At 44.1% G+C, this 27,238-nt stretch overlaps 1 protein-coding gene across 4 annotated transcripts in view; it reads left to right on the top strand.

The window, feature by feature from the left end:
* GRM5 (glutamate metabotropic receptor 5) overlaps positions 1-27,238 on the top strand; it is a 1,150,672-nt gene that overhangs the window by 831,363 nt on the left and 292,071 nt on the right. The window lies entirely within an intron of this gene.

The raw sequence follows: 27,238 nt of genomic DNA, 5'->3' as shown, positions 1-27,238 counted from the left end.
ACTTGGCATTCCTATTTGCTCCCAATTCAAAGTCAGATTATTAAATCTGATACGGTAACCCAATGTTATCGTATGGGACAGGTTGGCCTTGCAGTAGTGAAAATTGATTTTAATAGTTTCTCACTACCAGAGCTTGTAAAACTTAAATGTACATGTCCAACTTTTTGAATACATTGCTCCTTGCCCTTTGGGTTGTTTAGAGCCTCCCCTTGAGGTGCCCTATATGTATTAGAAAGGAAGTGTTAGGCCTGGCAAAAGATTGTGTTTGCCAAGTTGAATGGCAGCTTAAAACTGCACATGCAAGCCTCAGTGGCAGGCATGAGACATGTTTAAGAGGCTTTTTAAATGGATAGAATAATTGGTCCTGCAGGCGCGCTAGTAACATTTAAATTACCGGTCCTTGGTACCTGTAGTACTCCATCTGTTGCAAAAAACACCGGGAAACCTTGAGTGGGTAACTGTATCTGCTATATAAGCATTACATATTTAACCATTTAAAGGAGAGAGGACAAACACTTTAGCACTGTTAGCAGTGGTAAAGTGTGGAGACTCCTAAGGCCAACAAAAACGAGATCAGCAAAAATGAGTAAAGGCAAACATTATGAGGTTAGATCACCCTGAGGGTGACAGATGTATCAGGTTTGCATAGTTCTTGATTTCCATAGGTGCAAAATTCCCATATTGGCTGTTCCCAGTGCCATTGTCACCCATCTACTACAGTAGATCAGCATTCTTGAGAGATGAGCCAGGTCATGTAAAACTACCTGGCAGTTACTTATGGCCAAGCGAAATCTGGATTTGATTTTACATCAGTCAACACCATATCCCAGTAGCTTTTAAGCTTTGGACATTCCCATATCATATGGACTATATCACTTTGCTCACCTCCTCATTACCAGCACTCTGCACCTGTGATCATGCCTGCCTTGTGTAGCTTACAAGGGGTCCAATGCTACCTATGTCGAACCTTATACTAGGACAGTTTCAGGCAGGCGTCTCTCAGAAACTTAATATGATTGTCTAATAATTCCACCCACATAAATTCAGGGAACTGGGTCTTAGGCCACTCTTCCCACCAGTGTTTGAGTGTTGCTGATGTCGGGAAGGAAAAAAAGGTTCCCATAATGGTCAAGTATAATCTTATTACTGTGCCGGAGAATGGGTTCAATGTCTACGTCTGTATCTGTTGTACAACCATGGGCATCTGCAGGGGGCAAAGGTGGAGCACTAGATCCCCCTGAATTTAGGTACAGCCTGGTGTGCAGGCTCAATGTGCAGAGTAACGATGTGGCCGCAGTAATGTTGCGCTGCCTGCACAAGTACAGATATTGTCATGAAGGGTCGGAGGATGGATGACGTTAAAATCACCCCCCCCTTGAAAAAATGTCTGTGGACACCAATGTGTACAACTGTTGATTTCTGGAGCGGTGCATAGGTGAATCTTAGTATGTTTCAGTGGACGAGTTGTAAGTACACCAATACTGGGATCATGGCATCACAAACTTTTGGGTAAAGATTAAAAGGAGTTAATTGAATCCCCCTCTACTCTATCATAGAGTGAACTGAATACTCCTTTTAGTCATCCAAGATGGCTCATGGCCTACTGTGCCAGAAGGGTGCTGCTATGTTTACATATGCATTTGATCAGAAACAGGGAGCGCATCCTTTGCCATATTTATCAGTTAGCGCCAAGTATGGGGTTTCCCTCTAAGATGATGCAGCTGTGGCCTGTGTAATAGATTCCCAACCTGCTTTGTGTCTCTGTGAGGTGTCTTTCTATCTTAACCCTTGAAGGAGTTTCCCTTGTGTAGGTAAGATATAAACAGCCAATGTCAAGTTGTAGCTCTCCTGTCCTAGTGCTGGACTGTAGCTTACTTATAGCTGGCCTATAGTGTTTTCTATTGCTTCAATACATTTTCCCAGAATTTTTAGAGGCAGCATTCTAAACGTATAGGTAAATTGTGGTGTACTTATCATTTTAATGATTTGTGTTCGACCACAGAAAGAGAGCTGTTTTGATGACCATCTCCTAATATCTATAGTCACTGCTCTAATAGACCTCTTACTTTGTTGTTTACAATACGTGGAAGGCCTGTGTTAACACAGATGACCAGATACTTTAGACTAGATTGATTTCACAGAATGAATGTATCTTCTACCTCTTTCATGGTTGTGTAGTTATTCATCTCGACCAGTTCACCTTATACCCTCAAAATGTCGCAAATGAATGTAGGCAGGCAGTCAGTCAGCGGTGGTATCGAGGAGTCAGGGTAGGAGATAATCACCAATATGTTGTCCGTGTAATACATGACTTTGTGTACTCCAACAGCTAAGTGTATTTCATGAATGTTACGCCCCGCTCGAGTGGATGTTGCCAGTGGTTCCAGTGCCAATAAAACAAGGCAGTCCCGCCAGGTACCCCTTCGGACGTTTATTGCCCTAGACAGGTATCCGCCACAATTTATCACCACTGCAATGACGTAGCATATAGTACAACTAAATGAAAAGCCATACTTGCTAAATCTCAGGAGCTGTTGGCAGAGTTCCAGGAAGCAGCAGATCGTGAAATTATTTATCTTGCCAAACATACAGAAACACATTTGTTTGGGGAGGGAGCCCGTTTGTGGATGCACCAATGGATGATATAGAAAAATGAATGCAAAACTACAAAGAACTGTAAACACCCACGGCACTGAGGCTACAAATAGAATGTACGGCGTATCTGGATGGCATGGTGTGATCCTGGCTTGGAACCAGAGTTAGGGAGATGCTAAATTCCTCACTAACACTAGAAGATGTGCAGAACGCAATCACAGGTCTGGCCAGTGTCAAAGCACCTGGAGGAGATGTCCTCCCCATTGAATTTTATAAATGATCCATAAATGTTTTTTGCCTCATGTTGCTAGATGTTTATTGTGAAGCTGGGTAAAGACCCATTTAAATGTCCCTCTTATAGGCTGTTATATTTGCTAAATGCTGATAATGACATCTTTGGAAAAAATCTGGCTTACTGCTTGCAGCCGCTGCAAGTGTAAAGCCATACCAACCTGGCTTTATACTTCAGAGATTTAACGCTTTCAGTCTGTGCATCTTGATGACAATACTGTACCAAGTTTATCCTCATCTGTCAGCTACTGCTGCATGCTTACACACTGAAAATGCGTCTGACGTCTCGGAATAGCCATACATGCACACGGTCTACGGCTCATGGGTCTTGGTGCATACTACCTAGAAAATGGTTGCACTATTGTATACAAACTCACTTGCTCGAGTGAAAAAACACAAACAATACTCCGGCTTCGTAGAGATTGGCAGGGATGTAGACAGGGCTGTCCCTCTCTCAACTCTGTCACATTTATACCTAAGTTTAGTTGCCTTATAAATTTAGAAATACTTACTCTGCTCGCTTGCCCAACCCAGAAGGATCATCCACATACCATAATGTTTAATCCTGCTATAGTAACATTGGCTTGTTTAGCAGCCGAAGCTGCTTTCCTGAGCTTTCCAAGACCCCACAAGAAATGTTCATGTTTAACTAAATCCAACGAGCAAATTCTGGCCATTTCTGTCTTTTATGTGGAAGACATGTTTGAATTACCCGCAGCAGGATGGGGTTAGAAGTAGATAATAGAGAGATCTGAACATTTCGATACCTGAGAAAACCGGGGCATATTGCTACGCTTAATTCCAATGAATACAATTTAACCATGGACATAAACTAACCCAGTTTAAATTCCTGTACCGCTATTAGTACTCACTAGACTGCATAGCTAAACTTAGCTGAGACACTGATATTGCATGAAGAAGATGCAGTTTGATAAATGCCACCTTCCTACACATGGCATGGCCCTGCCCCAGGGTAGACAACTATTGTGTCAATGTGTTTATGTTACATCAGAATATGGGCCTGATTTAGAGTTTGGTGGATGGGTTACTCTGTCACAAACGTGACGGATATCCCGTCTGCCATGTTACGATCATATTATATCCTATGGGAATTGTAATACGGTGGAGGGGATATCCATCTTTTTTGTGACAGAGTAACACGTCCGCCAAACTCTAAATCGGGCCCTATGCTGGTTATCCTCTTGAGTTAGATCTAATGATGGCTCTGCCTTGAACTACTACAGAAGTGTCAAAGAGGTTCAGATTATTTGTTAGCATGGCTCTACTACAGTCTAAGTGATGAGTGGCAAAGTTATAGATGAGCAAAGTCGCTCCGAAGCAACGGGACTAGATACAAGACATGACATACTGCAGAGACCAGCTGAAATCATATGCTGAAGGTATACATCCCAAATCCCATCTTAAAGTCTTCTGGGACCCCTGCACTACTATTTATTAACACAGGCAACACAATGATTTGTTGTGGGACCCCCATACGCTAGATAATAGAGTATTGCAAACACCTCATAGTACAATGTATTATTATACTAAATATGTTAGGGCATGAATGTTCTATATTTGTATCTTGCTAAATATGTATCTAAAACAGGATAAACCGCATGTATATTGCCAATCGATAATATGCACATATTTTTGACACAGATAAAGGTTCCTTAGATAACTAATGAAAGTTTAAAAAACATTTTCACTTTGGGGATAGTATAAACTTTGCTAATACATTTGACGTCAAGCCCCATTTTCCAGATTGTGACAAAAATATATGGCCATTCCACCTATTCAATTAGTTTTTCATCATGGGCTGAGAATACCAGTTGTTCAGCTTTGTCATTTCTGGTTTGCCAGAGGACATGTCAAGTGTTCTGAGGTGATTGGTTAAAGATCTGCCGGGGCAAAACCAACTTACTCAGGGTGTATTAGTCGTGGTAAAAAGTCACAGCTCACGACAACGAAAGGGGGGGGGGGGTGTAAATAAAAATTAAAGAAAGAGAAAAACACTTACCTCCTCTGCTGTGCACCACTCCTCTATCCCTCGTCCCTGCTGCAGGCACAGGCTCCCCAGCCTGCCCTGCGGCCAATCCTGAAGCTGCTCAGAGCAGCTTCAAGGATTGGCTGGGAGCGCACAGCCAGGGTGCTCCCAGGCAGAAACGACCAGCCAAACACACATGCGTTCTGAGGGGGGTACTGAGCACTCCCCCTCACTGCTCTTTACCCCAGTGGCCCCGCCCCCTTTAAAAGAAAACAAAGTTTATTATCCTTTTCTTTTGAAGGTTTTGCAGCTGCCGCTGCTGGCAGGGGGAGGGGGTGACCCTCCTCCACCCTAATGGAGGAGCCGCCCCTGTATAAATCTTCATATCAACATTCAATAAAGATATAGGTCTGTAGTTGGTGTATTTTTTAATAGGTGTCTGTCCTCTTTAGGTAAAGAGCTTTCTTGGCCCCTATTGAACTCGTTTCGTAGGGGCCCCTTTCTGTTATTCCTTATATTGTCTCTATAATAGTGGACTCATTAACTCTTTATTATTCTTAACATTTCTATAGGTAGCCCATTGTCCCCTTCTGCTTTACTAGTAGCCATGCTATCAATCACCTTTGTTAATTTCTTCTTCGTCCCCTAATGAGTTCATCTTGGAGTCTAGAGATGGATAGGGTTTGCAGAAAAGTGCCTATCACAGGTGTTAGATGTTGTGAGTTAGAGTAATAGAGAGTGTCTTGTAAGATGATGCAAATTTCCCTGTAATATCCATAGGACTTATGAGTAATTGGCCATTGTCATTTGTGAGTGCTTAAATTGTTCTAGTAGCTTCCTGTTGCCTTATTTGTGCGGCCAGAAGGGGACCCGTGTTCTCTCCTCTTTCATAGTGTTGATGCTTGACATAGAAAAGCATGAATTCTGCCTGTGAGGTGTGTAGTCCATTAGGTTTATGTTTGTATTGAACCAGTCCCTTGAAGGATTCTGGCATAGGGCGATTATTATATTGTGTAGTTTAGTGATGAACTTCCCTTTCAAGTTGTTACCTTTACACTATGAGTTTGCATTTAACAATCACAGACTCTCCCATCATCACACCACAACATATAATTTATCAGGGGCCTGTAGAGTTTGTACTAAGTTAAGTGAACCATCTTCGAGGTCAAAGTAGATCTTTAGAAAGGTACATAGTTTCTATTTGTCTGCCAGTTCTCTATATTTGGCAGCATTCATCCAGCAAGTGTTCTGGGGAGCGGTCAGTATTCCCAGGCCAAAGCTACGTCTTACCATGTCATGTTCTTAAACACTGGTACGTGTAATATTTGTAGCTACATGTCATCTAGTAAGTGTCGTGGATTGTATAAAAAAGTCAAGCTTAGAGTGTGAGCCATGTATTCCAGATGTAAAAGTATACGGGCATATTTAAGAGCCCCTAGCGCAACCATTGCGCTGCCATATTGTCATTGTTTTTACGCTAAGGCGACGCTAATGTGGCATTTTCCCCACACCATTTTTACAAAGTGGCACACTGCATTCATTTAAAACCCTTGTGCCACATTGTGCCTGAGCCAGGCATAATGTATGCAGGTTGAGCATTCCCCTGTTTGGGGGGAGGGGCATAAAAATGGCGCAAGGAAATCTAGGAGATTTCCTTGCGCCATTTTTTTCGGCACATTTAACACCTGCTAAGAGTAAGCATTAAAAGGGGACATACCATTATTTATAATAACGAGCCCCTATGTGCTCTGCAGGAGTAGCGCCAAAATTCTCCTGCAGAGTACATCAATAGCATAAAAAGAAATTACGCTATTGCCCTGGTGCTGCTCTAAGTGCAGCACCACTTTTCATAAATCTTCCCCACAGTCTCTTTCCTCTGTGTGCAGGAATCTCAGAGAGACTCTGTCCATCATAATGTCATGCATATCTTCCTATGTGTCTGCTTAGGATCTACTCAAGCAGTAAGCACCAGGTTTTGCATGCTGTTCCAGTCTCCCATTATGATAATGCAAGAAGTCTGAAAAGATCAATTAAGATGTCTATTTTAACCCCTATGGGCGCATATATCAACCCAACAATAACTGTAACATTTTGGATTTTAAATTGGGTGACTACGTATCTACTTATGTCATCTTTCCATGTACGTACAATATGTAGTGTCAGGGATGTTAGAATCAACAGGGCCACTTCCCTGTTTCCAATGCTTTAAAGCAGTTGTTTGTACTAGCAGCAGTTGAGCAATTCTACAAGGATTTCACTTTGCCCACCAAATTGCGCTTCAATTCCACGGACTCTGTAGGGGTTATTTTTGTTTCTGACATCAGAGCCAAATCTGGCTGTTTAGGTTATAAGAACATCAAAATGCGTTGCCTTTATATCAAATGTATTTGACCATTGACATTAAGAGATACTATGCATAGTGGTTTGGTGGCCATCTTTAGTGAGTATATTTGTTAGAAATGGGGTCTCTAGTTGGCAGTCGGTTTGCACCCTGTCAAAGCAGGGACCCTAACTCTAGTCAAAGGAAGAAACCCGCTGAAATAACCCCTGCTCACCTTCATGGTAGCTTGGCACGAGCAGTCAGGCTTATCTCAGAAGCAATGTGTAAAGCATTTGCACATAACACACAGTAACACAGTGAGAACACTACAAAAGGCCACGACACCAGTTTTAGAAAAATAGTAAATATTTATCTATATAAAACAATACCAAATACCCTAAAAATCCAACATATAGTAATACAAATATAACTTCTGCAAGATTTACTCAAAAATACAGTTCCTTGAGGTCGATAGCTCCACCTGGGACTATCATGGCGTCATGATCAACAGAACCAACAGTTCAGGCTGACCGCGGTGTCGAAGGCCAGCTACGGTGTCTGGAAGACCCGCAAAAAGTACCTTTGGATTTGCAGGGCGTTGTGATCCTCGCAGTGAGCTCTGGAGAGCGGCGTCGCTGGCGACTCCGTGTCGGTTCCAGAGTCGGGGCGGGCATCATCGGGCCCTTGAATCACACACGTTGCGGATTGAACTCCGGGCTGATGAAGTCAGGAGCACTGGCGTTGATGGCGTCGGGCTGCGGTGGGAAGCGGGACAATGTGACGTGCGGTGTCCACTGGTCACGGTGCAGGCAGCGGCTCGGTGACGGCATCCAGCGGCGTCAGTAAGACCAGGGCTGCGGTGTGAAGCAGGGCGGTGTGAGGTGCAGTATCACCAGGTCAAGGTGCAGGCAGAGGCTTAGTCATTCCGGAAGCGCTGTTGTCGGTCTGCCCAAGCCGGTGGTGCGGGACGGGACAGTGCTTTGTGACCCTCACAAGCAGTGTCCACAGGACAGGGTGCAGGCTAGGATGCCTCATGCCGACACTGGAGTCGATGGTGCTGGTGTCGGTGGGCCAGGGCTGCGGTGAAGGACGGTGCTTCATGCTCCTCACGAGTGGTGTCAGCAGGAGCGCTGTCGTCAGGGATTCCCAGGCTGCGGTGTGAGCAGGCAATGCCAGAGTGTGGGGCCCACAGGTTGCGGTGCGAGCAGTGGCTCGGTGAAGTCGTCCAATGATGGCGGTGTGAAGCGGGCAGTGCGGCTCCATCAGGAGGTCACGGTGCAGGCCAGCGGCGTCATTGGCAGCATCGCAGTGGTTTCTCCTCTTGAACAGCTCAAAACACCCAGTTCCCAGTGCTGCAGGTCGAGGAAACTGAAGACTATGGTGTCCCTGAGACTTCCAACAGGAAGCAAGCTCTACTCCAAGCCCTTGGAGAATTTTCTAAAGCAGGACACACAGCAAAGTTCACCCTTTGCACTCTTGTCGGGCAGAGGCAGCAACTGCAAGCCAGACAGTACTCCTCCTCCAGCTATTCAGCTCTTCTCCTGGGCAGAGGTTCTTCTTGATTTCAAAAAGATTCTAAACGTCCGGGGTTTTGGGTCCACTACTTATGCCCAGTTCTGCCTTTGAAGTAGGCAAACTTGAAAGGAAAGTCTCTGTTGTTGACAAGATCCTGCCTTGCCCAGGCCTGGCCCCAGACACACTCCAGGATGTCGGAGACTGCATTGTTTGAGGGCAGGCACAACAATTTCAAGTGTAGGTGACCACTCCTCCCTCCACTCTAGCCCAGATGGCTCATCAGGATATGCAGGCTACATGCCAGCACCCTTTGTGTCACTGTCTAGAGAAAATGCACAATCAGCCCAACTGTCAAACTGACCTAGACAGGGAATCCACAAACAGGCAGAGTCACAGAATGGTTTTAGCAAGAAAATGCCTATTTTCTAAAAGTGGCATTTTCAAACTAACAATCTAAAATCCAACTTTAATAAAAGATGTATTTTTAAATTGTGAGTTCAGAGACCCCAAACTCCAAATTTCTGCCTGCTCTCAAAGGGAATCTACACTTTAAAGTTATTTAAAGGCAGCCCCCACGTTAACTTATGAGAGAGATAGGACTTGCATCAGTGAAAACGGAACTTGGCAGTATTTCACTGTTAGGACATGTAGTACATGTCTCACCTTTAATATACAATGCACCATGCCTATGTGGCTACCTAGGGCCTACCTTACGGGTGTCTTACATGTAGTAAAAGGGAGGGTTTGGGGCTGGCAAGTGGGTACACTTGCCAGGCTGAATTGCCAGTTTAAAACTGCAGGCACAGACACTGAACTGGCAGGTCTGAGACATTTTCGCAGGGCTACTCACGTGGATGACACAATGAGTGCTGCAGGCCCACTAGTAGCATTTGATTTACAGGCCCTGGGCTCCTCTCGTGCACATTACTAGGGACTTACTAGTAAATCAAATATGACAATCATGGTAAACCAATCAACAATCCAATTTACACAGATGGCATATGCACTTTAGCACTGGTCAGCAGTGGTAAAGTGCCCAGAGTCCTAAAGCCAACAAAAACTGGTCAGGTAAAAAAAGGTGGAAGGAGGCAAAACGTTTAGGGATGACCCTGAAAAATGGGTCATTTCCAACAATATTCAATAAGGGATGTGTACTTGGACCACATAATACATGTGGTCATAAAGAGGGGCCTTGAATAAAAGCTGGTATAGGCTTTCTCTTGGGGTTACATTGAGATTCTAAAGCAAGTTCTTGAACTAGGTGAACTGTCCTAGGCTCAGTCCTGTTGCTGCACTAACCTGTAGGAAGGTAATTGTGGTGGCTTTGCGGGTGTCTGGTGTACCACTCTTAAATTCTAACAAAACTGTTTATCATTAGTGCCTCTATACCACATTTTGGGGTATATGGTGGAAAAGGAGCTCTGCTAAATGTACTGGGTTTGGCCCCATACCCGGTTACCCTCTCACCTCTCCCCTCTCCCTCTCTGCCCACCCCAGATTTAGCTAAGCAAGTGGATGCTGAAAATTAAATAAACTATACTTATTTTAGGCATGACATTTCTATAATTGAATTAGTGAATTGTACATATGCTTTTTCTCCTTGCTAATACTCAGTAACAGACATGAATAGTTAATTAACATAGCTATTCTCCACTTCTTTACTGAGGCATCATCAGACCACTTGGGATATTAACCAATGTGCAAATCCATGATCCATTCACCATTTTATCAGAATATTTAGGGCCTGATTTAGAACTTAGCAGATGGCTTACTCTGTCACAACGGTGACAGAAATCCCGCCGACCGAAATCTAATTCTCATTATATTCTATGGGATTTGGATTTCGGTGATGGAATATCCGTCACCATTGTGACGGAGTAACCTGTCTGCCAAGTTCTAAATCAGGCCCACAGTCTATCAACAGGGATTGGGATTTGTCCTTTGTTAGTGAGTGCCTCCTATCTCTGTATTTGCCATCACCTTTCCAAACGTTAATGATACGTGCAAGTCTTTCTCACTCTTCTTGGACTGCCTTGGTTGTCTCACGATACCACCTGTCCCTGCACCAGTCTCTATATCCATCTCATTCATCCCCAAGGGATCCAAAGACCTCTGCAAATCCTCGGGCTCCTCATATTCAGTAGATTATAGTAATCAGCATTGTGCTTAGCACTAGAAGTCTGTACCTAATACTCAATTTTTGTAGTTGTAATCTGAGCACCAGGAATCTTTTCCATGTGTGATTAGTTTCTTTGTAGAGGTCTGTAGTAGATCTATTTGCTGTTTTGGTAGGCGAAGAAGGACGTGTTTTTTCACCACTGAAATTGCCTGGTGTGCTTGCTTGTTAGTGCCTTAAGGAGCATACTACGGTTTGTGTTGGAACATTCAATTTTCTGGCCCTGAAGACTGTGCACCCTGAAATTCCAATGTCAGTTCACACTTGATATTCATTGGTGTAGGTAAAACAATTTTCAGAATAGACAGCATGTCATCTTTACCTTGCTGGGCCGGGATCCTGGAGATTCTCACATTATCTCTCCTGCTTTGATTTTCCAAATCAATGGGTTTATGGTAGAGTTTCCAAATGATTGAGCCCCATTCTGGTAAAGATTCCATACATGATTCCAGGTGTGTAATTATATTTTTTCTGCTGTGTCTAGCCAGTTGTTGAAGGCAGTGATGGTTGTTCTCAAGGATTGTCCTACAGCTGCTGTTGTAGTGACCGCTGTGTCTACTGCTCCTATGGACACATTCAAGTCAGCCAGTTCCTTGATTAAGGTGTCAAGTGTAGCTGGTATGCCATGTGGTGTCTCCATCATTGTCTTGGTTTGTGAAAATGACTTGGAGACTGTCACTCGTGAGAAGTGCAGTTGTCAAACTGATTTCTGGGAAGGAGTGGCAAGGGTGGATGTTTGGATACAATGAAAGAGAAAAAGGGTGGGAGACCCCGACATTCAAATCATTTACAGTTCAGCTTTTAACTGTGATCCCATCTCAGAGTTAACTGGCATGAATGTGCAGTCTCAGGTTGAAGCATTATTACCCTTAGGGAGGATCACAGTGGGTTTCACCTCATATTTGTCAATGTCATCCTTGCAATTCAGCTTGCTTTCTGATGCCTCCATCTTACTATACCTCCTCGGATACGGTGCTTAGGATCTGTGTTGTTGACATCATGGAGTAGTTGTAGAAGCTTTGACAACCTGGTAATTATTGTAAAGAATCAGTTGGTGGTTCAACAGAAATTAATTATCAGATGGGAAAACTATTTTGTTGTTGGTAGTGAGAAATATGTGCCTCTGTGAGATCACTGTCACTCCCTTAGACACTCACATCAAAATAAAAGGAGAAATTCTTAGCACAGATTTGATTCCAGGTGAGGGGAGAGAATTAAAAAATGGCCACTGTTACCCAATAAATTTCTGTTTCCCCTATTGATGCCAGTGTTTGTCATGGTGGTGGTTTCTCACTGGTACGTCCTGTGTCCTGCTTTAGGCCCATACAACCCTGCTTTCTCACTCTCCACCTCCCTCTGCTTGTTCTCTCCAACCAGCTGGACACCGGCCTCGCCAAGTCTGATTTGCATATGGCAGGGTCCAAACTGGGGTGTTGTGGTGAGCAAACAAACAATGGATTTAACCTAGATCTGTGACTGGGGGTGAATGTTTAACAATGTCCAGCATTCTGTCCATCATCTTTTTGTGTTGCAATAGTTGCCCCAAGTATGGAAAGGGTATGCCCAGACGTGGGTCTCATGCTCACTGTACAACTGGATTCAAGCTAGCCTGGCTGATGAGGGGTGATACCCCAATAGGACAATGGCGCAGACTCTGGGAGTGATTTTTCCGACAACTCCTCTTCCAGTGATTCTGAGAGAGTTGATGAGGACAGTCTGTGCAGCGAGGCAAAAACGGGTTAGCCAGGTGCATGTGATGGCAAGCACAGAGAGAGTGCTCTATTGGGAGCTCCCCAATTTAGTTCAGTCCCCAAATTCCACCTCCCAAATCGTATTGTGGAGACATCAAAATTATCTATCACAAAACAACCTGGTTTTTTAAGGCACGCACCTATGTTTTTGGTCCCGGGCTCAGCGGCCATATAGGGAAACTTATGCAACCCAGACATTTCTGGAAACTAGACACCCGTGGTAGTCTACAGAGAAGTGACTTGTGTGGATTCCCCAAAGTTTTCTTACCCAGAATACCCTGCAAAGGTAAAATATTGAATAAGAACTCTAGTTTTTCTTGCATTTCTGTCACACAAACTCACACAAACTGGGATCCATGAAATTCCTACCACCAAGTGTTTCCCCACCTGTCCTGATAAAAACGCTACCTCACATGAGTGCTTGTACCTAGTCCCTGCGTCAGGAATGGATCACCCCAGGGTCAACAGTTGTCCTCATGTAAGGACTAACATTGTGTGATCCATTCCTGACACAGGCACTAGGCCTACCCACACAAGTGAGGTATCATTTTTAGCGGGACACTTGAGGAAAAGCTGGGTGGAAGGAGATTTGTGTCTCCTCTCGGAATCCAGAACTTTCTATCACTGAAAAGTGAGGAAAAAGTGTTTCTTTTGCCAAATTTTGAGGTTTGAAAAGGATTCTGGATAGCAGGACCTGGTGAGAGTCCCATAAGTTACCCCATCCTGGGTTCCCCAAGGTGTCTAGTTTAAAAAATGCACAACTCGGTAGGTTTTCCTAGGTACCGGTTGAGCTAGAGACCAAAATCCACAGCTAAGCACTTTGCAAAAAACAGGTCAGTTTTCAATGTAAAAATTTGATGTGTCCATGTTGCGTTTTGGGGTGTTTCCTGTCCCGGGTACTAGGCCTACCAACGCAAGTGAGGTACCACTTTTATCAGGAGACTTGGGGAAATGCTAGGTGGAAGGAAATTTGTGGCTCCTCTCAGATTCCGGAACTTTCTATCACCGAAATATGAGGAAAGAATGTTTTTTTTACCAAATTTTGAGGTTTGCAAAGGATTCTGGGTAACATAATCTGGTGAGAGTGCCACAAGTTACCCCATCCTGGGTTCCCCATGGTGTCTAGTTTACAAAAATGCACAGGTTTGGTAGGTTTTCCTAGGTCCCGGCTGAGCTAGAGACCAAAATCCACAGCTAGGCACTTTGCAAAAAAACAGGTCAGTTTTCAATGTAAGAATTTGATGAGTCCGTGTTGCGTTTTAGGGCGTTTCCTGTCACTGGCACTAGGCCTACCAACACAAGTGAGGTACCACTTTTATCAGGAGACTTGGAGGAATGCTGGATAGAAGGCAATTTGTGGCTCCTCTCCGATTACAGAACTTTTTATCACTGAAATGTGAGGAAAAGGGTTTTTTGGACCATATTTTGAGGTTTGCAAAGGAATCTGGGTAACAGACCTGGTGAGAGCACCACAAGTTACCCCATCCTGTGTTCCCCTAGGTGTCTAGTTTTCAAAACTGCACAGGTTTGGTAGGTTTTCCTAGGTATCGGCTGAGGTAGAGACCAAAATCCACAGCTAGTCTCTTTCCAAAAAACACGTCAGTTTTCAATGTAAGAATTTGATGTGTCCGTGTTGCGTTTTGGGGCTTTTCCTGTCACGGGCACTAGGCCTACCAACACAAGTGAGGTATCATTTTTATCAGGAGACTTGGAGGAATGCTGGGTGGAAGGAAATTTGTGGCTGCTCTCAGATTCCAGAACTTTCTATCACCGAAATGTGAGGAAAAAACGTTTTTTGCCAAATTTTGAGGTTTGCAAAAGATTCTGGGTAACAGAACCTGGTGAGAGCACCACAAGTTCCCCCATCCTGGGTTCCCCTAGGTGTTTAATTTAAAAAAATGCACAGATATGGTATGTTTTCCCATGTACCGGCTGAGCTAGAGACCAATACCCACAGCTAGGCACTTGGCAAAAAACACATCAGTTTTCAATGTAAAAATTTGATGTGTCCATGTTGCGTTTTGGGGTGTTTCCTGTCCTGGGTACTAGGCCTACCAACGCAAGTGAGGTACCACTTTTATCGGGAGACTTGGGGAAATGCTAGGTGGAAGGGAATTTGTGGCTCCTCTCAGATTCCGGAACTTTCTATCACCGAAATATGAGGAAATAATTTTTTTTTACCAAATTTTGAGGTTTGCAAAGGATTCTGGGTAACATAATCTGGTGAGAGTGCCACAAGTTACCCCATCCTGGGTTCCCCATGGTGTCTAGTTTACAAAAATGCACAGGTTTGGTAGGTCTTCCAAGGTCCCGGCTGAGCTAGAGACCAAAATCCACAGCTAGGCACTTTGCAAAAAAACAGGTCAGTTTTCAATGTAAGAATTTGATGAGTCCGTGTTGCGTTTTAGGGCGCTTCCTGTCACTGGCACTAGGCCTACCAACACAAGTGAGGTACCACTTTTATCAGGAGACTTGGAGGAATGCTGGGTAGAAGGCAATTTGTGGCTCCTCTCCGATTACAGAACTTTTTATCACTGAAATGTGAGGAAAAGGGTTTTTTGGACCATATTTTGAGGTTTGCAAAGGATTCTGGGTAACAGACTTGGTGAGAGCACCACAAGTTACCCCATCCTGTGTTCCCCTAGGTGTCTAGTTTTCAAAACTGCACAGGTTTGGTAGGTTTTCCTATGTATCGGCTGAGGTAGAGACCAAAATCCACAGCTAGTCTCTTTCCAAAAAACACGTCAGTTTTCAATGTAAGAATTTGATGTGTCCGTGTTGCGTTTTGGGGCTTTTCCTGTCACGGGCACTAGGCCTACCAACACAAGTGAGGTATCATTTTTATCAGGAGACTTGGAGGAATGCTGGGTGGAAGGAAATTTGTGGCTGCTCTCAGATTCCAGAACTTTCTATCACCGGAATGTGAGGAAAAAGTGTTTTTTTGCCAAATTGTGAGGTTTGCAAAGAATTCTGGGTAACAGAACTTGGTAAGAGCCCCACATGTCACCCCATTCTGAATTCTCCCAAGTGTTTAGTTTCCAAAAATATATAGGTTTACTAGGTTTCCCTAGGTGCCGCCTGAGCGAGAAGCCAAAATCCACAGCTGGGCACTTTGCAAAATAGGTCAGTTTTCTTTGGGAAAATGTGATGTGTCCACATTGTGTTCTGGGGCATTTTGTGTCGCTGGCACTAGGCCTACCCACACAAGTGAGGTACCATTTTTATCAGGAGACTTAAGGGAATGCTGGTGGAAGTTTGTGGCTCCTCTCAGATTCCAGAACTTGGCAGCACTGAAATCTGAGGGAAAAGTGTTTTTGCCAAATTTTGAGGTTTGCAAGGGATTCTGGGTAACGGAACCTGGTGAGAGCCCCACAAGTCACCCCATCCTGGATTTCCCTAGGTGTCTAGTTTTAAAAAATGCACAGGCTTCCTTAGGTGCTGGCAGAGATAGAGGCTAAAATCCACAGCTAGTCACTTTCCGAAAACGTTGTCAGACTTCAAGGAGGCCCGGCAGCTAGGGGGTTAAAGTAGGAGAAGGTTCAGTAGGTTTCCACGTCTGGAGGTGCTTTGGATTTCCTGACCCCTGCCCAGTCCCCAGCTGTGTAAGTGTGGTAGATGACAATTCCTCCACCTATCAAGCCAGGGATGGCCTATTCTGCCAACACCTATTCCCCTTTTTATTACTATCTGGGATCAATACACAAAGATTAGCTGCCAGATACACCTAGTCTTGTGATCCAGGATAAAGCCCTGCAGGTACCAAATGGTTAGGACAGGAAAATGACATCTTTCTAAAAGTGGCATTTTCAGAATTGTTACCTAAAGTCCAACCTGACCATTAGAGAGGGTTTTAAATTAAAATCATTTGGACACTAAAGACACTTGGCATTCCTATTTGCTCCCAATTCAAAGTCAGATTATTAAATCTGATACGGTAACCCAATGTTATCGTATGGGACAGGTTGGCCTTGCAGTAGTGAAAATTGATTTTAATAGTTTCTCACTACCAGAGCTTGTAAAACTTAAATGTACATGTCCAACTTTTTGAATACATTGCTCCTTGCCCTTTGGGTTGTTTAGAGCCTCCCCTTGAGGTGCCCTATATGTATTAGAAAGGAAGTGTTAGGCCTGGCAAAAGATTGTGTTTGCCAAGTTGAATGGCAGCTTAAAACTGCACATGCAAGCCTCAGTGGCAGGCATGAGACATGTTTAAGAGGCTTTTTAAATGGATAGAATAATTGGTCCTGCAGGCGCGCTAGTAACATTTAAATTACCGGTCCTTGGTACCTGTAGTACTCCATCTGTTGCAAAAAACACCGGGAAACTTTGAGTGGGTAACTGTATCTGCTATATAAGCATTACATATTTAACCATTTAAAGGAGAGAGGACAAACACTTTAGCACTGTTAGCAGTGGTAAAGTGTGGAGACTCCTAAGGCCAACAAAAACGAGATCAGCAAAAATGAGTAAAGGCAAACATTATGAGGTTAGATCACCCTGAGGGTGACAGATGTATCAGGTTTGCATAGTTCTTGATTTCCATAGGTGCAAAATTCCCATATTGGCTGTTCCCAGTGCCATTGTCACCCATCTACTACAGTAGATCAGCATTCTTGAGAGATCAGCCAGGTCATGTAAAACTACCTGGCAGTTACTTATGGCCAAGCGAAATCTGGATTTGATTTTACATCAGTCAACACCATATCCCAGTAGCTTTTAAGCTTTGGACATTCCCATATCATATGGACTATATCACTTTGCTCACCTCCTCATTACCAGCACTCTGCACCTGTGATCATGCCTGCCTTGTGTAGCTTACAAGGGGTCCAATGCTACCTATGTCGAACCTTATACTAGGACAGTTTCAGGCAGGCGTCTCTCAGAAACTTAATATGATTGTCTAATAATTCCACCCACATAAATTCAGGGAACTGGGTCTTAGGCCACTCTTCCCACCAGTGTTTGAGTGTTGCTGATGTCGGGAAGGAAAAAAAGGTTCCCATAATGGTCAAGTATAATCTTATTACTGTGCCGGAGAATGGGTTCAATGTCTACGTCTGTATCTGTTGTACAACCATGGGCATCTGCAGGGGGCAAAGGTGGAGCACTAGATCCCCCTGAATTTAGGTACAGCCTGGTGTGCAGGCTCAATGTGCAGAGTAACGATGTGGCCGCAGTAATGTTGCGCTGCCTGCACAAGTACAGATATTGTCATGAAGGGTCGGAGGATGGATGACGTTAAAATCACCCCCCCCTTGAAAAAATGTCTGTGGACACCAATGTGTACAACTGTTGATTTCTGGAGCGGTGCATAGGTGAATCTTAGTATGTTTCAGTGGACGAGTTGTAAGTACACCAATACTGGGATCATGGCATCACAAACTTTTGGGTAAAGATTAAAAGGAGTTAATTGAATCCCCCTCTACTCTATCATAGAGTGAACTGAATACTCCTTTTAGTCATCCAAGATGGCTCATGGCCTACTGTGCCAGAAGGGTGCTGCTATGTTTACATATGCATTTGATCAGAAACAGGGAGCGCATCCTTTGCCATATTTATCAGTTAGCGCCAAGTATGGGGTTTCCCTCTAAGATGATGCAGCTCTGGCCTGTGTAATAGATTCCCAACCTGCTTTGTGTCTCTGTGAGGTGTCTTTCTATCTTAACCCTTGAAGGAGTTTCCCTTGTGTAGGTAAGATATAAACAGCCGATGTCAAGTTGTAGCTCTCCTGTCCTAGTGCTGGACTGTAGCTTACTTATAGCTGGCCTATAGTGTTTTCTATTGCTTCAATACATTTTCCCAGAATTTTTAGAGGCAGCATTCTAAACATATAGGTAAATTGTGGTGTACTTATCATTTTAATGATTTGTGTTCGACCACAGAAAGAGAGCTGTTTTGATGACCATCTCCTAATATCTATAGTCACTGCTCTAATAGACCTCTTACTTTGTTGTTTACAATACGTGGAAGGCCTGTGTTAACACAGATGACCAGATACTTTAGACTAGATTGATTTCACAGAATGAATGTATCTTCTACCTCTTTCATGGTTGTGTAGTTATTCATCTCGACCAGTTCACCTTATACCCTCAAAATGTCGCAAATGAATGTAGGCAGGCAGTCAGTCAGCGGTGGTATCGAGGAGTCAGGGTAGGAGATAATCACCAATATGTTGTCCGTGTAATACATGACTTTGTGTACTCCAACAGCTAAGTGTATTTCATGAATGTTACGCCCCGCTCGAGTGGATGTTGCCAGTGGTTCCAGTGCCAATAAAACAAGGCAGTCCCGCCAGGTACCCCTTCGGACGTTTATTGCCCTAGACAGGTATCCGCCACAATTTATCACCACTGCAATGACGTAGCATATAGTACAACTAAATGAAAAGCCATACTTGCTAAATCTCAGGAGCTGTTGGCAGAGTTCCAGGAAGCAGCAGATCGTGAAATTATTTATCTTGCCAAACATACAGAAACACATTTGTTTGGGGAGGGAGCCCGTTTGTGGATGCACCAATGGATGATATAGAAAAATGAATGCAAAACTACAAAGAACTGTAAACACCCACGGCACTGAGGCTACAAATAGAATGTACGGCGTATCTGGATGGCATGGTGTGATCCTGGCTTGGAACCAGAGTTAGGGAGATGCTAAATTCCTCACTAACACTAGAAGATGTGCAGAACGCAATCACAGGTCTGGCCAGTGTCAAAGCACCTGGAGGAGATGTCCTCCCCATTGAATTTTATAAATGATCCATAAATGTTTTTTGCCTCATGTTGCTAGATGTTTATTGTGAAGCTGGGTAAAGACCCATTTAAATGTCCCTCTTATAGGCTGTTATATTTGCTAAATGCTGATAATGACATCTTTGGAAAAAATCTGGCTTACTGCTTGCAGCCGCTGCAAGTGTAAAGCCATACCAACCTGGCTTTATACTTCAGAGATTTAACGCTTTCAGTCTGTGCATCTTGATGACAATACTGTACCAAGTTTATCCTCATCTGTCAGCTACTGCTGCATGCTTACACACTGAAAATGCGTCTGACGTCTCGGAATAGCCATACATGCACACGGTCTACGGCTCATGGGTCTTGGTGCATACTACCTAGAAAATGGTTGCACTATTGTATACAAACTCACTTGCTCGAGTGAAAAAACACAAACAATACTCCGGCTTCGTAGAGATTGGCAGGGATGTAGACAGGGCTGTCCCTCTCTCAACTCTGTCACATTTATACCTAAGTTTAGTTGCCTTATAAATTTAGAAATACTTACTCTGCTCGCTTGCCCAACCCAGAAGGATCATCCACATACCATAATGTTTAATCCTGCTATAGTAACATTGGCTTGTTTAGCAGCCGAAGCTGCTTTCCTGAGCTTTCCAAGACCCCACAAGAAATGTTCATGTTTAACTAAATCCAACGAGCAAATTCTGGCCATTTCTGTCTTTTATGTGGAAGACATGTTTGAATTACCCGCAGCAGGATGGGGTTAGAAGTAGATAATAGAGAGATCTGAACATTTCGATACCTGAGAAAACCGGGGCATATTGCTACGCTTAATTCCAATGAATACAATTTAACCATGGACATAAACTAACCCAGTTTAAATTCCTGTACCGCTATTAGTACTCACTAGACTGCATAGCTAAACTTAGCTGAGACACTGATATTGCATGAAGAAGATGCAGTTTGATAAATGCCACCTTCCTGCACATGGCATGGCCCTGCCCCAGGGTAGACAACTATTGTGTCAATGTGTTTATGTTACATCAGAATATGGGCCTGATTTAGAGTTTGGTGGATGGGTTACTCTGTCACAAACGTGACGGATATCCCGTCTGCCATGTTACGATCATATTATATCCTATGGGAATTGTAATACGGTGGAGGGGATATCCATCTTTTTTGTGACAGAGTAACACGTCCGCCAAACTCTAAATCGGGCCCTATGCTGGTTATCCTCTTGAGTTAGATCTAATGATGGCTCTGCCTTGAACTACTACAGAAGTGTCAAAGAGGTTCAGATTATTTGTTAGCATGGCTCTACTACAGTCTAAGTGATGAGTGGCAAAGTTATAGATGAGCAAAGTCGCTCCGAAGCAACGGGACTAGATACAAGACATGACATACTGCAGAGACCAGCTGAAATCATATGCTGAAGGTATACATCCCAAATCCCATCTTAAAGTCTTCTGGGACCCCTGCACTACTATTTATTAACACAGGCAACACAATGATTTGTTGTGGGACCCCCATACGCTAGATAATAGAGTATTGCAAACACCTCATAGTACAATGTATTATTATACTAAATATGTTAGGGCATGAATGTTCTATATTTGTATCTTGCTAAATATGTATCTAAAACAGGATGAACCGCATGTATATTGCCAATCGATAATATGCACATATTTTTGACACAGATAAAGGTTCCTTAGATAACTAATGAAAGTTTAAAAAACATTTTCACTTTGGGGATAGTATAAACTTTCCTAATACATTTGACGTCAAGCCCCATTTTCCAGATTGTGACAAAAATATATGGCCATTCCACCTATTCAATTAGTTTTTCATCATGGGCTGAGAATACCAGTTGTTCAGCTTTGTCATTTCTGGTTTGCCAGAGGACATGTCAAGTGTTCTGAGGTGATTGGTTAAAGATCTGCCGGGGCAAAACCAACTTACTCAGGGTGTATTAGTCGTGGTAAAAAGTCACAGCTCACGACAACGAAAGGGGGGGGGGGTGTAAATAAAAATTAAAGAAAGAGAAAAACACTTACCTCCTCTGCTGTGCACCACTCCTCTATCCCTCGTCCCTGCTGCAGGCACAGGCTCCCCAGCCTGCCCTGCGGCCAATCCTGAAGCTGCTCAGAGCAGCTTCAAGGATTGGCTGGGAGCGCACAGCCAGGGTGCTCCCAGGCAGAAACGACCAGCCAAACACACATGCGTTCTGAGGGGGGTACTGAGCACTCCCCCTCACTGCTCTTTACCCCAGTGGCCCCGCCCCCTTTAAAAGAAAACAAAGTTTATTATCCTTTTCTTTTGAAGGTTTTGCAGCTGCCGCTGCTGGCAGGGGGAGGGGGTGACCCTCCTCCACCCTAATGGAGGAGCCGCCCCTGTATAAATCTTCATATCAACATTCAATAAAGATATAGGTCTGTAGTTGGTGTATTTTTTAATAGGTGTCTGTCCTCTTTAGGTAAAGAGCTTTCTTGGCCCCTATTGAACTCGTTTCGTAGGGGCCCCTTTCTGTTATTCCTTATATTGTCTCTATAATAGTGGACTCATTAACTCTTTATTATTCTTAACATTTCTATAGGTAGCCCATTGTCCCCTTCTGCTTTACTAGTAGCCATGCTATCAATCACCTTTGTTAATTTCTTCTTCGTCCCCTAATGAGTTCATCTTGGAGTCTAGAGATGGATAGGGTTTGCAGAAAAGTGCCTATCACAGGTGTTAGATGTTGTGAGTTAGAGTAATAGAGAGTGTCTTGTAAGATGATGCAAATTTCCCTGTAATATCCATAGGACTTATGAGTAATTGGCCATTGTCATTTGTGAGTGCTTAAATTGTTCTAGTAGCTTCCTGTTGCCTTATTTGTGCGGCCAGAAGGGGACCCGTGTTCTCTCCTCTTTCATAGTGTTGATGCTTGACATAGAAAAGCATGAATTCTGCCTGTGAGGTGTGTAGTCCATTAGGTTTATGTTTGTATTGAACCAGTCCCTTGAAGGATTCTGGCATAGGGCGATTATTATATTGTGTAGTTTAGTGATGAACTTCCCTTTCAAGTTGTTACCTTTACACTATGAGTTTGCATTTAACAATCACAGACTCTCCCATCATCACACCACAACATATAATTTATCAGGGGCCTGTAGAGTTTGTACTAAGTTAAGTGAACCATCTTCGAGGTCAAAGTAGATCTTTAGAAAGGTACATAGTTTCTATTTGTCTGCCAGTTCTCTATATTTGGCAGCATTCATCCAGCAAGTGTTCTGGGGAGCGGTCAGTATTCCCAGGCCAAAGCTACGTCTTACCATGTCATGTTCTTAAACACTGGTACGTGTAATATTTGTAGCTACATGTCATCTAGTAAGTGTCGTGGATTGTATAAAAAAGTCAAGCTTAGAGTGTGAGCCATGTATTCCAGATGTAAAAGTATACGGGCATATTTAAGAGCCCCTAGCGCAACCATTGCGCTGCCATATTGTCATTGTTTTTACGCTAAGGCGACGCTAATGTGGCATTTTCCCCACACCATTTTTACAAAGTGGCACACTGCATTCATTTAAAACCCTTGTGCCACATTGTGCCTGAGCCAGGCATAATGTATGCAGGTTGAGCATTCCCCTGTTTGGGGGGAGGGGCATAAAAATGGCGCAAGGAAATCTAGGAGATTTCCTTGCGCCATTTTTTTCGGCACATTTAACACCTGCTAAGAGTAAGCATTAAAAGGGGACATACCATTATTTATAATAACGAGCCCCTATGTGCTCTGCAGGAGTAGCGCCAAAATTCTCCTGCAGAGTACATCAATAGCATAAAAAGAAATTACGCTATTGCCCTGGTGCTGCTCTAAGTGCAGCACCACTTTTCATAAATCTTCCCCACAGTCTCTTTCCTCTGTGTGCAGGAATCTCAGAGAGACTCTGTCCATCATAATGTCATGCATATCTTCCTATGTGTCTGCTTAGGATCTACTCAAGCAGTAAGCACCAGGTTTTGCATGCTGTTCCAGTCTCCCATTATGATAATGCAAGAAGTCTGAAAAGATCAATTAAGATGTCTATTTTAACCCCTATGGGCGCATATATCAACCCAACAATAACTGTAACATTTTGGATTTTAAATTGGGTGACTACGTATCTACTTATGTCATCTTTCCATGTACGTACAATATGTAGTGTCAGGGATGTTAGAATCAACAGGGCCACTTCCCTGTTTCCAATGCTTTAAAGCAGTTGTTTGTACTAGCAGCAGTTGAGCAATTCTACAAGGATTTCACTTTGCCCACCAAATTGCGCTTCAATTCCACGGACTCTGTAGGGGTTATTTTTGTATCTGACATCAGAGCCAAATCTGGCTGTTTAGGTTATAAGAACATCAAAATGCGTTGCCTTTATATCAAATGTATTTGACCATTGACATTAAGAGATACTATGCATAGTGGTTTGGTGGCCATCTTTAGTGAGTATATTTGTTAGAAATGGGGTCTCTAGTTGGCAGTCGGTTTGCACCCTGTCAAAGCAGGGACCCTAACTCTAGTCAAAGGAAGAAACCCGCTGAAATAACCCCTGCTCACCTTCATGGTAGCTTGGCACGAGCAGTCAGGCTTATCTCAGAAGCAATGTGTAAAGCATTTGCACATAACACACAGTAACACAGTGAGAACACTACAAAAGGCCACGACACCAGTTTTAGAAAAATAGTAAATATTTATCTATATAAAACAATACCAAATACCCTAAAAATCCAACATATAGTAATACAAATATAACTTCTGCAAGATTTACTCAAAAATACAGTTCCTTGAGGTCGATAGCTCCACCTGGGACTATCATGGCGTCATGATCAACAGAACCAACAGTTCAGGCTGACCGCGGTGTCGAAGGCCAGCTACGGTGTCTGGAAGACCCGCAAAAAGTACCTTTGGATTTGCAGGGCGTTGTGATCCTCGCAGTGAGCTCTGGAGAGCGGCGTCGCTGGCGACTCCGTGTCGGTTCCAGAGTCGGGGCGGGCATCATCGGGCCCTTGAATCACACACGTTGCGGATTGAACTCCGGGCTGATGAAGTCAGGAGCACTGGCGTTGATGGCGTCGGGCTGCGGTGGGAAGCGGGACAATGTGACGTGCGGTGTCCACTGGTCACGGTGCAGGCAGCGGCTCGGTGACGGCATCCAGCGGCGTCAGTAAGACCAGGGCTGCGGTGTGAAGCAGGGCGGTGTGAGGTGCAGTATCACCAGGTCAAGGTGCAGGCAGAGGCTTAGTCATTCCGGAAGCGCTGTTGTCGGTCTGCCCAAGCCGGTGGTGCGGGACGGGACAGTGCTTTGTGACCCTCACAAGCAGTGTCCACAGGACAGGGTGCAGGCTAGGATGCCTCATGCCGACACTGGAGTCGATGGTGCTGGTGTCGGTGGGCCAGGGCTGCGGTGAAGGACGGTGCTTCATGCTCCTCACGAGTGGTGTCAGCAGGAGCGCTGTCGTCAGGGATTCCCAGGCTGCGGTGTGAGCAGGCAATGCCAGAGTGTGGGGCCCACAGGTTGCGGTGCGAGCAGTGGCTCGGTGAAGTCGTCCAATGATGGCGGTGTGAAGCGGGCAGTGCGGCTCCATCAGGAGGTCACGGTGCAGGCCAGCGGCGTCATTGGCAGCATCGCAGTGGTTTCTCCTCTTGAACAGCTCAAAACACCCAGTTCCCAGTGCTGCAGGTCGAGGAAACTGAAGACTATGGTGTCCCTGAGACTTCCAACAGGAAGCAAGCTCTACTCCAAGCCCTTGGAGAATTTTCTAAAGCAGGACACACAGCAAAGTTCACCCTTTGCACTCTTGTCGGGCAGAGGCAGCAACTGCAAGCCAGACAGTACTCCTCCTCCAGCTATTCAGCTCTTCTCCTGGGCAGAGGTTCTTCTTGATTTCAAAAAGATTCTAAACGTCCGGGGTTTTGGGTCCACTACTTATGCCCAGTTCTGCCTTTGAAGTAGGCAAACTTGAAAGGAAAGTCTCTGTTGTTGACAAGATCCTGCCTTGCCCAGGCCTGGCCCCAGACACACTCCAGGATGTCGGAGACTGCATTGTTTGAGGGCAGGCACAACAATTTCAAGTGTAGGTGACCACTCCTCCCTCCACTCTAGCCCAGATGGCTCATCAGGATATGCAGGCTACATGCCAGCACCCTTTGTGTCACTGTCTAGAGAAAATGCACAATCAGCCCAACTGTCAAACTGACCTAGACAGGGAATCCACAAACAGGCAGAGTCACAGAATGGTTTTAGCAAGAAAATGCCTATTTTCTAAAAGTGGCATTTTCAAACTAACAATCTAAAATCCAACTTTAATAAAAGATGTATTTTTAAATTGTGAGTTCAGAGACCCCAAACTCCAAATTTCTGCCTGCTCTCAAAGGGAATCTACACTTTAAAGTTATTTAAAGGCAGCCCCCACGTTAACTTATGAGAGAGATAGGACTTGCATCAGTGAAAACGGAACTTGGCAGTATTTCACTGTTAGGACATGTAGTACATGTCTCACCTTTAATATACAATGCACCATGCCCATGTGGCTACCTAGGGCCTACCTTACGGGTGTCTTACATGTAGTAAAAGGGAGGGTTTGGGGCTGGCAAGTGGGTACACTTGCCAGGCTGAATTGCCAGTTTAAAACTGCAGGCACAGACACTGAACTGGCAGGTCTGAGACATTTTCGCAGGGCTACTCACGTGGATGACACAATGAGTGCTGCAGGCCCACTAGTAGCATTTGATTTACAGGCCCTGGGCACCTCTCGTGCACATTACTAGGGACTTACTAGTAAATCAAATATGACAATCATGGTAAACCAATCAACAATCCAATTTACACAGATGGCATATGCACTTTAGCACTGGTCAGCAGTGGTAAAGTGCCCAGAGTCCTAAAGCCAACAAAAACTGGTCAGGTAAAAAAAGGTGGAAGGAGGCAAAACGTTTAGGGATGACCCTGAAAAATGGGTCATTTCCAACAATAGTCAATAAGGGATGTGTACTTGGACCACATAATACATGTGGTCATAAAGAGGGGACTTGAATAAAAGCTGGTATAGGCTTTCTCTTGGGGTTACATTGAGATTCTAAAGCAAGTTCTTGAACTAGGTGAACTGTCCTAGGCTCAGTCCTGTTGCTGCACTAACCTGTAGGAAGGTAATTGTGGTGGCTTTGCGGGTGTCTGGTGTACCACTCTTAAATTCTAACAAAACTGTTTATCATTAGTGCCTCTATACCACATTTTGGGGTATATGGTGGAAAAGGAGCTCTGCTAAATGTACTGGGTTTGGCCCCATACCCGGTTACCCTCTCACCTCTCCCCTCTCCCTCTCTGCCCACCCCAGATTTAGCTAAGCAAGTGGATGCTGAAAATTAAATAAACTATACTTATTTTAGGCATGACATTTCTATAATTGAATTAGTGAATTGTACATATGCTTTTTCTCCTTGCTAATACTCCGTAACAGACATGAATAGTTAATTAACATAGCTATTCTCCACTTCTTTACTGAGGCATCATCAGACCACTTGGGATATTAACCAATGTGCAAATCCATGATCCATTCACCATTTTATCAGAATATTTAGGGCCTGATTTAGAACTTAGCAGATGGCTTACTCTGTCACAACGGTGACAGAAATCCCGCCGACCGAAATCTAATTCTCATTATATTCTATGGGATTTGGATTTCGGTGATGGAATATCCGTCACCATTGTGACGGAGTAACCTGTCTGCCAAGTTCTAAATCAGGCCCACAGTCTATCAACAGGGATTGGGATTTGTCCTTTGTTAGTGAGTGCCTCCTAGCTCTGTATTTGCCATCACCTTTCCAAACGTTAATGATACGTGCAAGTCTTTCTC

Source organism: Pleurodeles waltl, chromosome 8 (assembly GCF_031143425.1).
Source record: "Pleurodeles waltl isolate 20211129_DDA chromosome 8, aPleWal1.hap1.20221129, whole genome shotgun sequence".
Taxonomy (NCBI): Eukaryota; Metazoa; Chordata; class Amphibia; order Caudata; family Salamandridae; genus Pleurodeles; species Pleurodeles waltl.
Note: the sequence above shows the minus strand (reverse complement) of the source record. Positions and strands in the feature narration are given on the sequence as shown.